We start from the raw sequence: 6,057 nt of genomic DNA, 5'->3' as shown, positions 1-6,057 counted from the left end.
CGAATCAATGAATACGGGTAAGACTCATTTAATAATGTATCGACCGTATTAATTATACGCGTTATGAATGTATGTACATTTTTATTTTCATATAATCATATTTACTTTCAGATTTGTTCCCGACATTAGATGACTAGCGACCCAGCACGTCAAACGCTGAACTGCGTAGGTTATACTTTTCATTTTATGTAATGTAATAAATATCTCGCCAGGATGTGTGATGTTAAATTATGGATCTATACGGGCGGATTTTTATATTATTTTGTGTTTTTATCAGAGGATCTATCCAGACCGGCCTGTGTCAAGTATTTATGGAAAAGAACGCGTTCCGAGGGTGAGTGAGACCTTTATTTCATTACTCCAAGAGATGGAGCCGTGGTCATATTGTACACAGTGTGCACAATGGCTCTATTGTCTGGCGCTGTCAGGTCGTGCTGTGCTGAGGGCCTGCGCCGAGCCATCTGAGCAGAATGATGCGCACGCAGGCCGGCCCTGAGGCATGCTGGGATCTGTAGTGTTTAAAGGGCTGTAGTAGTCTACGTTTGAAAGTGAAAGTAACCTGGCTGCAGCGCCCAGACTAACCTAGGGTATTAACTTATGTTTATACATGTCTCCGTTTAAGACACCGAAAGTGATGATGAGCTTGAATCAGGAACGCCAGATCTAAGAAGACGTCTGCATTTAAACGGTCTGTTTGCATCGTTTATACGCTTTTACAACCGAGTATCTAAAACTATTATTTATGAAACGATAATATTATCCGGGTTCTTGTCATTTTACAATGTACTTACTTAGACCGTTATTATTAATGTTTTCGTAGCACACGCTTTATTGAGACAATTATTAACGTTGTCTATTATTGTAATACAACATTCTAGATGTAGTTATTCTTTTAAACATTTTTATATATTTTTATTATGAATAATAATAAATAACACTATAATCTGAACACTATTGTATTAATAAGTGTAATAATAGTTCATTTAAAAGCTATAGGTCTACATAAATCGAATTATGATAATAATGTATTGTTTGTTTAAGGATGTTATTTATGTTTTTATTATTGTTATGTATTTTATTGTTATTTAATTTATTTTTAATTAATTTTATTATTATTATTATTATTATTATTATTATTATTATTATTATTTTGTGTGTGTGTGTGTGTGTTACCGTCTGTGATTAAACGTATCCGTTCTCATGTGTTTCAGGTTCATCGGGATCTCTTTCAGACAGTTCATTACTGCGGCTGATTACACAGCAAGGTAGCCCCAGTTATTCACCAGCAACACCCCGAGAAACCGCCTGGGTGTCTCCGCAAGTTAGGAGCCAGGACTCCCCTGGGCTGCCTGCATCACCAGCCAGCGTCGTATCGAGTGAAGAAGAAGATCTAACTACAACCTTGCGGGAGACTATCAATCTACAGGTTGAGTTGGCATCTACGGACCTGCGTGAGTTGCTACATATAGTGTTGAATAACCAAAGACAGGTAATTGAGGGTCAAACAATCTTAATTAATGCCTTAGCAAGCTATATAAACAGGATCGGGGATTGAACATGTCTGAAAGTAATAAAAGGACCAATGATGCAGACATTCACGAGCAGGAGTCCAAAAGACCTAGAGAGAATGATCCTGATACGAACGACCCTGAGGCCTTAGCAAATGTACCGATTACCCCCGAGCTATTAGAAAGGGTGGGTGAAATAAACAACCGACCGGCGCCTGCTATAGACTTGTATCCCTCTGTAAATTCTGACTTGTTACAAATGGTTGATTCCTTAGAACACCTACCCCTTCCGAACGCAAACAATTTAACAAAACAACCCCAACTTATTACTAGTCCTGCTCCAACAGAAAACGTTCCTGAGTATGCCTCTAACCACGTTGTAAATAACAATTGTGTTGACACTTTTGAAGGTCTTCAGCATGCTTTAAACAATGTACAACAAAAGGGTTGTGGCGGAGGTCAGAACAGTGAAGCTGCAGGTGTTGACAATGGGTTTAGTCGCGAGCTTAGCGATGTTCAAAATATCAACAAAGAGGCTGAAGATGTTCGGGGGAGTAACGATAGAACAAATACTGGTGGTGGTGGGGATTGCCATAATATCGATGCTGATAATAATGATGGGGGTGTAGAGCACGTAGACAGACCAAACTTCCGTAATTTTGAAATTGTTTTTAGCTTTGATTTAGCTTTGCAGAATTATTCAACAGCGACAATTATGCCGAGATATTTGTTACAATGCATGATATTATACAAAATATGCTTGACTGAATTACCAAACGTGTTAAACCCCAGGATGTGGTGCAGTTGGAGCTGAGAGCGGATTCATTATTTAGCAGTGTTTTTACCATAATGAGAGGTGATGAGTTAGATGTTGAGGCTTTTCTATCTAAAATTGAAAACCTGCTTCAGACTCAAGCTTCCATCTTGGCCGATGAAAGTCTGGTCTTGGTCATTAATGTTGTTCGTAACCCTGAGGGTGGTGTTCGTAGGAGATTGTCAAGTTGTCTCAAGACTGAAATAATTCATAAGAAACTCGGGCAAATAGTGAATGAGGGTAATACAAATAACAAAACATGCTTTGCGTATATTATAGTACGCCTGCTCAAACCTAATATAGCTGCAGAGCAGGTTTTGCATGATGCTTTGCAAATGCATCAGGCAGCGGGTCTATCGGAACAGGAGATGGTGACTTTTTCAGATATCCACAAATTTGAGGAGGTGGCGGGTGTTAAGATCGTAGTCTGGTACCGTTGTGAGATAAATTATGTATTTGACACATTTCAAACTCACTCAGAGTTTAACCCCCACACATTGTTTCTTTTCCTTCACGAAAATCATTACTATGGTATTAGAAATTTGAAGGATTTTTTGGGTTGTTCGTACGTCTGTGATTTTTGCTACAAGGGTTTTAACGATAGGAAGAACCATCAATGCGCCGGTTACTGTAATGTGTGTTACCATCCGCAATGCCGAAAGGGTGAAGCTCCCACAGTGCGGTGTAAGGATCGTTTAAGGATCTGTCGGTCCGCTTTCTGTTTTTCCGAACACAAAATACCTAGAGGGGGTACGGGTCAAAGCACCAGCCCTTGCGATAAAACAAAATTCTGTCTCCAGTGTTACAGACAGTACACCTATAAAGAGGATAAACCCCACAAGTGTGCCGCTCTGAGGTGTCATCTCTGTAACGCCGACTTAACACCCAAGACCGAACACCAATGTTTCATACAGTCTGTTAAACCGGCACCCCTACATAACAAGTATGTCTTTTATGACTTTGAGTGTAGGCAGGAAGGAGGCGTTCATATAGCAAATTATATTCACTGTATAGACATGTTGGATCGCGAGTGGGCCGGTGAGTCATGTGTTGAGGGTTTCTTTCAAAAATATCGCTGTCCAAAGTATCGAGATTACACATTCATAGCTCATAATGCTAGGGGGTATGACTCTTATATCTTGATGAAATATTTTGTGGAAAGCGGTGTAACCCCCGACATCATCGCGCAGGGCTGTAAAATAATGTGTTTCACAGACCATGATTTCAACCATTATTACATAGACTCGCTCAACTTCTTACCCATGAAACTGAGCGCTTTACCTAAAGCGTTGGGGTTTGAAACGCGAGAAAAGGGCTGGTTCTGCCACTTTTTTAACACAGTCGAAACACAGAATTATAGAGGCGCCTACCCAGCACTCAGTTATTATGGGGTTGAATCCATGATGACTCGGGAAAGGCAGGACTTCTTCAACTGGTATGACACGGTTAAGGATGACATTTTTGATTTCAGAAAGGACATGGCCGCCTATTGAAGAAATTATGTGTTGATCCTTAAAGAATCATGTGTAAGGTTCAGGCATGAAGTCATTAAGACAGCAGGTCTTGACCCTTTACAGTGTACGACAATAGCTTCTCTCTGTAAGAAAGAGCCAATTTCTTGCAGAAAAACACCATCGCCATTACAACTCCGGACAATTACAGGTGCCGACAGAAGAGTTTTTCTACAGCCTCCATCCAATGGTTGGAATACATGTCTGACAATCATAACATCTTGATCAGACACGCTTTGAATTATGGCGAGGTTAAAATGGGTCCCTACTTTCTGGATGGTTTTTCGGAGGAAAATGGGGTTATGATACAGCTTATGAGTTTACCGGTTGTATTTACCACGGTTGTCCTCAGTGCTTTGACGCAAACACTTTTAATCCTGTCACTCGTCAAATCTGTGGAGATATGCACTTTGATTTCTTACAAAGAATCGAGACTCTAAAAAACACCTATGGTTTAACTGTGAAAGTGATGTGGAAACATGAGTGGACGGCTATGAAAAAGCAGGACGGTAGTGTACGAACGTTCATGAAAACCTTTGATTTTCCCGAACGTCTCGAACCGAGAGACGCTTTGTTCAGAGGGTGCACTAACGCAATCTGTTTACATTACGAGGTGAAGGCTGAGGAGAGAATAGATTACTATGATTTCACTAGCCTGTATCCCTTTGTCAACAAGACAAAAATTTACCCCGTAGGACACCCCACCATAATTTATAGCAACTTTCTCGATCTCCAGCAATACTTTGGCTTAATCAAGGTCACAATGTATCCACCCAGTGAGCTTTTTTTGCCAGTTTTGCCTTATAGAGCTTCGGGAAAATTGATGTTTCCGCTATGTAGAACGTGCGTTGAAACTGAAAACCAGACGGTGGAGTGTCTGCATGAGGATGATGAGAGGTCATTGACAGGGGTGTGGTGCAGCGTGGAGCTTAATAAAGCGATTGAGAAAGGCTACAGTGTCGGTAAAGTGTACGAGGTCTGGCATTTCTCTGAAAAATCTGACACGCTTTTTGCCTATTACATCATGACACACCTTAAAGGGAAGCAGGAGGCTTCCGGCTACCCTTCATGGTGTACTGATGAAACCAGAAAGAGAGCTATAGACTATAGAGACTATAATACGCTACCCTATGGATATTGACGGGGGATTCGATAACAGACTGCAACACCCCTTTTCATCTATTATATCAGGCCCTTCCAATTCTGGTAAAAGCTTTTTTCTTTAAAGGCTTTTAGAGAATTCTGCAACGGCTATAACACAAACTCTCGATAACATAGTTTGGTGTTACTCATGTTGGCAACCTCTGTACGATGAGCTAATGGTTAAAATTAAAAATCTTAAATTTGTGGAAGGTGTCCCCGCATCACTTTGCGACGATGATTTGTTACCCAGTGACAAATGCAATTTAATAGTGATAGACAATCTCATGGAAACGGCTAGTGACAATAGCGAAGTGGAGAAAGCTTTTACAAAATATACAAACCATAGAAATTTGAGCATCATCTATCCAGTTCAAAATATTTTTTTTCAAGGTAAAGAGTCGAACGATCAATTTAAATGCTAATTATATTATTCTTTTCAAAAATCCTAGAGATAAGCTGCAGGTGAACACTTTGGCCTGGCAGATGTACCCCAGACAATCTAAATTCTTTTTGGAATCGTTCGAAGACCTGACTAAAAACCCTTACGGATACTTGCTAGTGGATTTAAAAGCGCAAACTCCCGAAGACTATCGACTCAGAGCGGGTTTGCTGCCCCCAGATTGGCCTGAGAGAGAAGAAAAAATAGAATGTCGGCTAGGATAAGAAGAAACCTACCGCTTTTAAAGATATTATATGAGGGTAATCCTCATCAGAGGAAAGCTGTGTTGTTGGCCGCCCCTTCTGATCTGATAGAAACTTTATGTGAAATCGCCTTAAACGTTCTACGGGGTAATATTCCCTTAACAGCTTTTCAACTGGGTGAACTAAAACAACAAAAGTCTGTTATAAAGATCCTCACTATCAAGAAGTTATCCGTTAAAAAGAAGAGAAAGGCTATTAACCAGAAAGGTGGTTTTATCGGTCCCCTCTTGAGCATAGCCTTGCCTTTCTTAACCAACCTTCTAGCTTCCAGATCTGTATAGTAGTGATGGAATACACCCAAAAAATGTTTTTGGTACCTCAAGGACAACTTGACAAACTAACAAAACCCCCACCGCCTCCAGAATCCCTCCGACAGACT

The 6,057-nt window shown here is 40.4% G+C and overlaps 1 long non-coding RNA gene across 1 annotated transcript; it reads left to right on the top strand.

The window, feature by feature from the left end:
* The first annotated feature begins 277 nt into the window (after nucleotides 1-277).
* On the top strand, nucleotides 278-5,286 carry LOC136711216 (uncharacterized). Its single transcript, XR_010804719.1, has 3 exons — nucleotides 278-334; nucleotides 623-688; nucleotides 1,212-5,286. It is a non-coding gene; the product is annotated as an uncharacterized LOC136711216 (long non-coding RNA).
* The last annotated feature ends 771 nt before the right edge of the window (nucleotides 5,287-6,057 follow it).

Source organism: Amia ocellicauda, chromosome 2, assembly GCF_036373705.1.
Source record: "Amia ocellicauda isolate fAmiCal2 chromosome 2, fAmiCal2.hap1, whole genome shotgun sequence".
In the NCBI taxonomy this organism is placed as follows: domain Eukaryota; kingdom Metazoa; phylum Chordata; class Actinopteri; order Amiiformes; family Amiidae; genus Amia; species Amia ocellicauda.
Note: the sequence above shows the minus strand (reverse complement) of the source record. Positions and strands in the feature narration are given on the sequence as shown.